The sequence below is a fragment of the Brienomyrus brachyistius genome, chromosome 15, assembly GCF_023856365.1.
Source record: "Brienomyrus brachyistius isolate T26 chromosome 15, BBRACH_0.4, whole genome shotgun sequence".
NCBI classification, from domain to species: Eukaryota; Metazoa; Chordata; class Actinopteri; order Osteoglossiformes; family Mormyridae; genus Brienomyrus; species Brienomyrus brachyistius.
In genome coordinates, this window is record NC_064547.1 from 18234368 (window position 1) to 18244863 (window position 10496).

At 46.3% G+C, this 10496-nt stretch overlaps 1 long non-coding RNA gene across 1 annotated transcript; it reads left to right on the plus strand.

Annotated features, from left to right (window-relative positions):
- The first annotated feature begins 6411 nt into the window (after positions 1–6411).
- LOC125709324 (uncharacterized) lies at positions 6412–9132 on the plus strand. Its single transcript, XR_007382677.1, has 3 exons — positions 6412–6505; positions 8794–8874; positions 8998–9132. It is a non-coding gene; the product is annotated as an uncharacterized LOC125709324 (long non-coding RNA).
- Positions 9133–10496: the final 1364 nt, after the last annotated feature.

Here is a 10496-nt window from a genome sequence, read left to right on the forward strand (position 1 = left end):
TGCCGTAGACAAAACACACTCAGACAATCGCTGTAATGCCGTCGTCGTTTCCAGACAAACGGTCCCCCATGAGCCTGTGCTCATTGTAATGCAACCCGTAGCCGTCTTCCATCCCTCCCCGCAACCCAACAGCAAAACATCAGTTATCAGGGTCCAGGAAGCCCGTGCACGTGCCCTCCTGTTAACGGGGTACTTCAGGGAGGATTCCTCAACTAGTGCTGGGTACCGTTTGCTTATCGTACGTCAGACGCAAACGCTAGGATATTAAAAATAGCACGGAGTTCATTTTGGGACGGACCACTTCCTTCGCGAGCAGCTCGATGGACTGCGACAGGAAAAATGGATGTTAATTATCGGTGTGCAGCATATGTGTATCTGTGCTAGAATAGGCCCCATCCTTACGGGCGTTGCTCATATTGTGATTGCGGTTAGTATTGTTGGAGCTCAGTGAAGCCGTATGAAACATTCACAAGGCTGGCTGCTTTCCTGCCCATTATCAGGCAGCCCGTGTGGATTATTCTTAATTAAATGCAGCTCGAGGTTATTAGTATTCACTACGTGAATGGGGAGGAGAATGGGAGTGCATGATCCTGATTACAGCTGAGCTTATGTGTTGTTCTCTAAGGAAGGTGTGTCCAGAAACCACTGAGACCTGCGATCAAGAGGATGACGACATCGCTGATTCTTTTGTGTAGTTTGAAATAGTTTTCTTCGGTGCCGAGCCACGTTTCAGGCCTGAAATCCCTCCCGCTGTATTGCCTGATAGTAGCACATGTCGGTGGTATAAGTTTTGATCAGGGCAGCATAGATTTGAATACAGTAGTGGATGGCCGACTGTACCGCGCGGCCTGTGGAGAGCTGCCCGTCTCCCCATCTCTTCCTGCCTGTGCTGAACCTGTAACTGTACAGTGTGCTGGGAGGGTCCGTCGGCCAAGCCAGCGGCAGTACCAGTCGGTGCTTGGTGACGATCCCTCGCTAAAGCACATGGACGGTTCCCTAGTTCTGAGATGTGAGTCTCACGCCGTGGGCCCGGTGTTGGGTATCAAAGGCTTGGGCTGGCGACCGTGTTGTTTTAAAATCCCCGGCTGGCTGCAGCTATGGCTCATTAGGTGATGATGTGAGTGAGGGGCTCAGCTGGCTGCTCCCTGGGTGTTGTTTGATTAAGGTGTGCAGTGCTGGCTGGAGGCCCTTTACCCGTCAGGTGACTGACAGCTGGGTCATTTATTGGCAGGATTTTATTTTTTTTAATAAAAAAAAAACAAAACTGCTCCGAGCTCCAGAGTCAGTCTAAAAGCCTGAGAAAGTTTCCCGGAAGTGTCGACTGTGTGACAGTCCGAAGTTTGCCTTATTCAGATTGATAACTGTGTTCTTCTCTCGCGTGTAAGGACAGCCAACTTATGCGGCTGTAACTTTAAATGACCTCCCCAGGGACGAAATCAGAGGACATCGGCTGAGCACCCTTTAAAATCTATCCTTCTCTCCTCTTTTTTTTTTTTGAGCAATAAAGCCTCCATGTCACCCATGTGGGAAAGTCGTGAGCCGTGGTTATACGAGGAGGAGGTGGGTGAGAGAGCGATGTTAACACCCGAAAGTGGGACACACGCGGCCATGGTTTAATGCTCGTGGTAACCATGGTAACAGGTGCCACTCGATTTCGTGGGACAACATAGCTACCTGGCCAGCCTGTAAATGTTTAATATCTGTCCTGTTATAATAACATACAATACAAGATGAGAAAGTAACCTGTATTTTTCCATACGGGGGAGAATGCAAAGCTAATTTTCATTATGCCAGTTCCTCTAATGCAAAGCGTGACTTAGCCAGAGGGGTTATTTTTATAATTGCGCAGTGACAGTTGGATAAATTTAGCTGCATTTTTTCATATATATGTTTATCAGGAGAACTTAGCCTGCGTGTTTCTTAATGACTCCAGGGATATTTCACTGAATTATCAGGCCCATTCTAAGCCTCGCGGTCCACAGTACCATAGACCCCATGTAAAGATTAAAGGCGCTGAGTATTAGATCATGCAAACTTTAATATGCCTTAAAAGTGAAGGTCACCGCATTAGTTATGGTGGATTACCTTCACTGAGGTGGCATATTGAAGTTTATGTTTCCAAAGGAAAAGCGTGGATCCTGAAATTAATCCATTAACTGGTATTACAGTATCGGGGTCACACGCTACCTGCGAATGTGCCACAAAATTACTCTATAACCCAGAAGGTAAAGCCATCCGGGAAGTGGCCTGTCGCAGGTTTACTCCGTTCTCGCTTTTACTTATTTATTTTTTAACCATTTGGTGTCCAAGCTGTGGCGTTGCTGAATGTGCCCCCAGAGCGTGTGCGTGTAAAGACGTCTGACTCACTAATCATAACTGAATCAGCTGAATCCAGATGTGACAATGGAGGGATTTTGGTCCTATTTCATGGTTTTCTTTGTCGATATTTCAGGGAAATTCCCTCCAAAATTTGCCAGCTCCATTATTAGTACATGCTGAAGGCTGTTAGCTTGATGGCTAATGCTCGGCCATTTTGCATTGTGGGGACTTGTGTCCTGTGCTGCCTGGGACGGACTACAGACCCACTGTGACCCTGACACTGGGATAAGCTGTCCGAGGATGAATGAATGGATCTTGTTACGCTTTTTTTATTGTTAACTCTTAAGTCTGAGGCCATACGTTCTTGTTAAACACTTGGCTAAGCCTTGAGTAGGTCGCTGGCCAATTCATTATGGCGAAAGTGCAGCTTTCCTGGGGCTGATTTGCCGATTTGTGACTCTGGGGCAGTTCCAGCTGCATTGATAGTTGTCTGTACCTGGTTCAGCTGTGGTTCCTGCTCTGGCTTTTCATGGCAGAAGGGGAGGGAAGGCAGATGAAAGGGTGCCACTTTTCTTAGACTTTCCGCTCTGCACGTGTGCAGCTTTCCTTTAACCCTATGAACAACCTTCCCCCCCACAAAAGAAAAAAAAAAAAAAAAAGTCAGTCGTCTGCCCTGGAAGATGATCTTCTCCTTAACTATGGCTCCTCTTGGGCCACACTTCTTGTGCTGGGAACAGGATGGCGTGAAGTTTGTTTGGAGTTCTGCACTTCCTGTAAGAATGTTTCCACTTGGTCCTCGGCACAAGTGAGATCCAGGCATCTCTGGAATGAAAATAAAATAATGAGAGCCCCTCGTATATTTTAGATTTTACAGCTCTGGGCTCCCCTTATTATCCAAAGATTTTTACAGCTCTGTGTCCCTCTTATAAGAGATTTTACAGCCAGCATGTAATTTAATGTCACATCACATGATACTATCTAAGCCTAAGCAAAAAGCCAAACAATGGGGGAAGTCGGAATGTTTAGGTATAACTGTGTTTTGTGATCTGTTATGAATGTGACTTAAGCCACTGGTTAGAGTCGGTTTGAATTATTCATAGTCTGCAGATTTTACATGTATGTGAGTTTGATTGTATTGTAATGAGTGTGTTGCATGAAATCACAGATGCGAGTTGTATCGTCGCTGCGACAGTTCAGCTGACTTAAATCTGGCTCTTCCACCAAACCAGAAGCTTTATTCCCCTGTCATGTGAAAATGCTCGCTGCCATTATAGTGTCCCAGCCGGGTGGGAGCCGAACCCAGGAGTGTTATAATAAGATGCACTGAAAGGGGGAGAAAAAAATCTATCCTCCTTGAGTCTTTCAAAAAAGGAATAAATCTAGTGTCTCTCTGGAATGAAGACTCGGAAAGTAAAATTAAACCCATATGTAGAGACTCTTTGGTTAATGTAAATTACGTCACCATAAGCCAGAAAACAAATATTTATTTATGGAAGCCCTGGTAAAGACGCGTTAAACGTTCATGGCAGCAGATCTGTGGTTTTTTTCAGTGTCCTTCAAAGTGTGCGAATCTCCCATATTACTGCCACTGTTGAGTTTCCCATCACCTCTGTGCGATGTCTGTCATCCTCTCTGTAAGGTCTCTCCAGAGTCTGTCGTCCTGGTGACACAGAAATGAAATTACACTTAAGATGAAAGCTTAAGTGGGTATGGGTTCAGAAATGTCTTAATTAACACTGCAGTTCTGCTGCCTGCGCGTAGTATAGCAGTTAATTAGCTGTGGTATAGCATATAGACTGATAGCAGAGTGCTTGATCTCTCCCCAAATCCTGTTTAATTATTAAATAGTTAGACATGGTTTCTTAGTGCTTTGCTTGTGAAGCCAGATGTTCCAGGCGATAGCCCAGTCTCCCAAACCACAGGCTAGCATGTGCTAATGGATGACTGCTGATCTCCAACTTGGTCAGCTGTCAAAGGCGGGCAGTCTCTCCCAGTGGGGAATGTCAGGATGAGTCTGGAGGCTGGTTCATACTTGCTGGGGATGCGGAAACGCTGCCGCATGGGTAGCAGTCGTGATGTGATTTCTGTCCCAGAGGTACCAGTGTGGAAGCTGAACGTGGCTGGTCTGTTCAGTGACGCAAATGAGACTCGGTTGTTCATTGGCCAGAGGGAAAGTAGCAGGAAGTCAGAAAGGAGATCAGGACATAGATGGTAAACAAACACCTTTTCTACCCTTTATGGTCAGATTGGAAATAAATCCATCCATCCATCTTCCAAACCGCTTATCCTTCTGGGTTGTGGGGGGTCCGGAGCCTATCCCGGAAGCAATGGGCACGAGGGAGGGAACAACCCAGGATGGGGGACCAGCCCATCGCAGGGCACACTCACACACCATCCACTCACACATGCACACCTACGGGCAATTTAGTAACTCCAATTAGCCTCAGCATGTCTTTGGACTGTGGGGGGGAGACCGGAGTACCCGGAGGAAACCCCACGACGATATGGGGAGAACATGCAAACTCCACACACATGTGACCCAGGCGGAGACTCGAACCCGGGTCCCAGAGGTGTGAGGCAATAGTGCTAACCACTGCACCACCATGCTGCCCCCCTCACGATAGCTACAAACTTAAAAAAAATAAATAAATAAAATTTTGTAACTGAAATCCCATATACCTGTCTGTCCTTGCCTTCTGCATGTACGTAATGCACCACTAGCTTTACAGAAATACGGATTTTCAACACAACATCCATACCACGCTTTATAAACCTGACTATTAAGAGCATGTTTGCTCAAAAGCACCACCCCAGTCCTGGCATCAAAGTTTATGGTTGTCTTGGTGTGAGAAGTTCCAGCATTGCAGATGGTCTGCAGCTATGGCACGTCTGCAGCATGAACCCTGCATGACGACCATACACTGGGTTGCCATTTCCGGAACTTTTGTATCTGAATTTCTGTAAATATCCATAAGACGACCAGGATGAGGGGTTGTTATTTTTGGGGGCTCCCTCAGTCTCCCATCCCCCGCCCCCCCTCAAGGCCCATTTCATATTTCATGTATTGACTGTATGTGACCAACAGGGGGCCCCCAAACCTCAAGGGGCCCATGCAAACACATAGTTTAAATGGTGGTAAACACCAGCACTGAGGAAGACTGGACAATGTGCATTTCGGAGTAGTTTTTCAATAGTGATCATAATGAAATGCTGCTCTGCTGGGAAAAGAAGCAGCAAAATATAGTTTTGTGCATTAAAAAAATACTGAGAACGCGGAATCCTGTAAGGTATTGGTGTAAAACATGGTAGCTTAAGCACCTTTCATGTCCGATTCTCCGTTTTAGATCCTTAAAGAGGGTTTAAATTTTCACGTTTCCCAATATTTGAATTTTGCATTTATGAGCTCGTGTCTTTTCAGCGGGAGTTCAAAGGCAGATTGTGACCTGGGGGTGAGTCTGTAGCAATGGGCTTCGTGGTTCTGTCCCAAGCCGGTGCCGCCCTGTGGTGGGAGGTTTCCAGTCTGCGCTTGGCTCACCGGCAGCAGCATCGAGTTACAAACCAGTTACACATTTCAGCTTTAGTTCAGCAGGAACCGAAGCGTTTTCTTGTTAAGTGGATTGGCCGCAGGGAAGCAACATTAACATACTTCAGAAGGTAATGAGCCTGTCCGGGGTGAGGAGAAGAGCATGCCTCTGATAGACTGTCCTTTTCCCTCGGCGTCAACTTGATGGCATAGTTACGAAGTCAGAGGAGTCGAAATGTGCCTGCCAAGTGACAGGAAATACCCCCCCCCTCCATTCCCCCCCCATATGAACTTTTTGAGACTGAAAGGATGAAACTTTAATAAGCGTTTTTGGATATTCTGCTCCTGTCAATTTCAGATGATGCAAGTGGTCTAGTGACCGGAGTTTGACTCGGGGATCAACGGTCTGTTTATATGAGAGGTTCACGGGGAAAAAAAAGGGCGAGGGGACAGTGGAGAAACAGCAGGAGAGAGACCAGGGCGGGGGGGCTTACCCAGCATCCCAGGGGAATTGTTAATGAGTCAGTGACAAGCAGGTATGGTCTCTAAGGGGATAATTAAAATGATAAAGTAAGATAGAGGCTGTTGCTATGGCGAAGATGGAACACGCCAGCCGCCACTCTTCGGCTAAAACACCGGCAATCTTGGCGGTTTTTGATGAAAGTAAGTGTGTTTCTGTGAGTTTCTGACCTTGCATGAACTCATGGCCGACTCCTGCATGGCCTCTGTGTGTGATGATCTCTAGCTGATTTCTGCGGTTTTCAAGTTTGGCGAGTCTGCACGCTCGTCCCACAGAACAATTACCCTTTATTATAGCATCTACACACAAGGGATGGGGGCCGGGGGGGGGGGGGGATGAGCAAGGTCCTTAATTTAAATTTTTTTTTTTTTTTTGAAGCTACGCCGAACGTGGCTGCAAAAATACTTTATAAATATTAGGTTGTCTCCTGCCTTTTTGAAGGGACATAATTAGATATTTTTGGGCTTGAGCATCATTAGAAGGCAAGTTGGCTTCTGTTAATGTGGAACAGGTGCTTTGTTCAAACTAAAGGTTAATCGGAGGAATGAAGTATTACCCCGTGACCCCAAACTACACCGACGCGTGAATCATAAAACACTTTACACACCGGTGCATCAAAACCTTTAATGCAGGGACTTTTTTTAAATTTTTTATTTGGTACATATAGGTTTTTAATCAACTCATTTAAGTAATTATTCAGCGGCGGTCATATACTCAAGGCGGCTTTAAATTCAGAAGGTGTTTTCCTGTTTTATCAAAGTAAGAGCTGGTTTATTTATAGTATGAAACAACTTGTCTTCTCTCAGGTAGGAGAGACTGGTCTAGCTTCTGAATTGCACTGGAAAAATCTTGCCCTGCTCATAAACCACACTGTAATTCACTCTTAATTATTTTTTTTTCTCCTCATTGATTGTCTGTGGCTCACAGCTTTACCATAACCTGTTAAATTACTGCATTTTCTGTTAACAAAGAGACACATCAAGCTGTGGGATTTAAGTATCAGTTTCCTAATATCAGCTGATGCCAAACGCATCTCCTGTATTTGATGACTGCGGACGGTGGATTTATAATAATATCCACCTTCTTAATGTTGCTATATTTCTTTTGAATGCTTTTTTATGCCTAACAAATTATGTACCGCAAAGTGTTGGGATGCTGCCTTTCCTTCCGCCAGATAGTATTTTAACAGTAAGTCTCCCAGTGAATTGGAAACATTGTAACGAAATTGCACTTGTGATAATTTACGGTCTGCCTGGCGACGCTCACCAAAAGCGCAGCCCGGTCCAGGACGGCGCCACCTGGTGTTCATGCGAGGGACGGTGGGTGGGCGGCACCTTGGATCTCAGAGCCTCTGCCGGGGTCATTGGCTGAGGATAATTTTATCTACTTGTTGCTGTTATCTGAGTGCTGGGTTCGGTTAATTTTTGCTTTTCGCCGATTGCAACATACACACAAGATGCATGAAAAGGTGTCGTTTTAAGGAATTATACTTGTAATTAAAATAAAAAGGAAAGCATTTACCTTTGGTTCTGTGGGACCTTCCCCCAAGTGGGAATGCTGAGAAGTCGCTCCCTGGGAAATACGGCACCGTGATTTCCACACTGCTGGGAATTGTGTGTTGGAAACACACACGCGCACACACACACACACACGCACACGCGCACACGCACACGCACACGCGCACACACACACGCACACGCGCGCGCACACACACACACACACACACGCACACGCGCACACACACACGCACACGCACACGCGCACACACACACGCACACGCGCGCGCACACACACACACACACACACACACACACACACACACACACACACACACACACACACACACACACACACACACACACACACACACAATCCTTTGGTAACTGCTCTAGCTGGCTCCTCCTGGAGGTCAAAGAGCTGTACTGCCCCATTTTCAATATTGTCAGTGCCGAGCCACCTTGCCCTTGGCTGTGGATTCCGTATCCTGGCATTTCCTCTGGTCTTTGTGGGAGGGTGGAGGAACCTGGACCAGGCCGGCTGGAGTGAGACTGAGGGCCCCCCTGGGATTTACAGACCTGACTTGTGGGGACTCGGACACATGCATCCTGGAGAGCCTGGTGTTGCGCCCGCCCCTCTGGCACGTGGCCCCGAGTTTGGGCGTCCTGGTGTGTTTGGGGCAGGCTTTGAAGTGCTTCAGAAGCGTTCTACCTTCTACGCATTTTTAAAGCTGACCCAGAGCTGGCTCTGGAGCCGTCGGGGCCCCCAGCAGGATCTGCAGCTTCCTGCCTGCCACTCAACGGTGGAGAACCTCGCCAAAGCAAGCAGGCCACTCGTATTGCTCTCGCTTTGAGATTAATATTTAACGAGGGAGAGGGAGGGCGGGAGAGGCCCAGATTGAAATTAGTTTCTGTCTCCCGCGTTTCTTCAAAAGCTCGTCTCATGAAGAGGGGGCATTGAAGGGCCACCTGTCCCCCCGCCCCTCCAGTTCCCCACCAGGCTCAGAAACGTGCTGGTGAGTCAAGGAAAAAAAAATTAAACACACAGTTTCTTGCTTTGCTTATTTTATTATTTTTTTTTTTTTGCGATGCGGCTTTCATAAATCTTTCATGTTTTGACTCGGTCGTCTGGGGGACAGGCGGAGGCAGTGGAGAGCTAATGAGAGCCACTCCTCGGTCCGGGCCACCAGGGGGCGCTGGTGAGTGAGACATACCCTCGTCATGAACTCACCCAGGGAGCTGTGGGCTGGCACTGCTCTGCCTCTTTCATTCTCTGTGTTAACACTTTCTTTGTGTGTTACTGTCTCATCAAGCCCTGTTTAGTGATTACCAGCAAAACTCTTATTAAATTTCAATGTCAGTCAAAAAAAATTCTTTTTCGCTCCTGCAGCAGAATACTACCCGTATGCAAGTCTTTGACTGACAGAAGTAACCCTCCAGATTTAACTTTTCAAAATTGTAATTTATATTCCAAGCATGCTGTTTTGTTGATAACATTTGAACAACCTTGATTAACTCTGAAATATATTTGAGAGCTAAATAAATTTGGTCCTAAGTAGAGTTTTTTCTTTTTTTTGTTACCATTTTGTTATATAACCAAATCAAAAGCAGACGGACACAAAAAGCTTGAGGATGGTTTTTCAATTCTTTTGCCTTTTTAAAATACTTTGACAAGTCTGCTTTTTTCTGAACTCCTAAAGTTGTTCTAGGGTTGTTCCCATCCCTACTGACCTGAATGCTTCTGGCTCACCATTCCACCGTAAGAGAAACAGCCTTTGAAGGAGGAACATTTAAAACTACGGAGATTGTGTCCTTCAACACTTTGCCGCCTAGCAATAATTTGGGTAATGCAGAAGGAAGTTGGCCTCATGGAGATGGATCAGCTGGCCTTCCTAGCTACAGCCGACTTGATCGTACCTCAGTATTCACATGCATGCTGTGGAGTTCATGGAAGTAGAAAATCATAATCTTCACATTGGTGCTTGATTTAAATATCGATCTGAGTGATCTAGTAGATTTCTCTGTAAATGTTCTTTGGATGGTTAAGTCATGTTTCAGGCCTCAACAAAAAAAACGTTTTGTGCGGATGTTACCTTCATTTGTTGACTTTTGTTAGGACAGTTAAGCGTGTCTCTGTACCTTGGTGTTCTAGTTCGATACTGATTTCCAACCTTGTAGACCGGGATGATTCAGAGAAACGCTGGAATATTCTGGAAGGCAGTGTCCTGGTGACCCTAAAGAGGGCTTGTGTTTCATAATGGCTGACACCTCCACTCAGCAGAGAAGACCTGTGGTGTGATCACTGTGAGACGCAGCCCGCAGACGCAGAGCAGCTGAGGGGGAATAGCAAAGAACGCTCTGGAAGTCTTCAGAGGAGAGGGGATAGGCTGGCTGGTGACAGCTAGGGCTGTTTGATTCAGCCGCACGATAAACGTTTATATACCACAGCGTGCGTCTGTTATTATTGGAGTCCCGCTATATTTTGAGACTATTTATATAGGATATGAACACAGTGTCCATGCCCTGTCAGCTGACACTTTGTGCGTGACAAAGTAACTCACCTCAGATGTGCAAAAGTGTCCGAGTCTGTGATTTAGTATGAATTTTAAAATCCACCCTTTGCGATATGTGCCGTCTG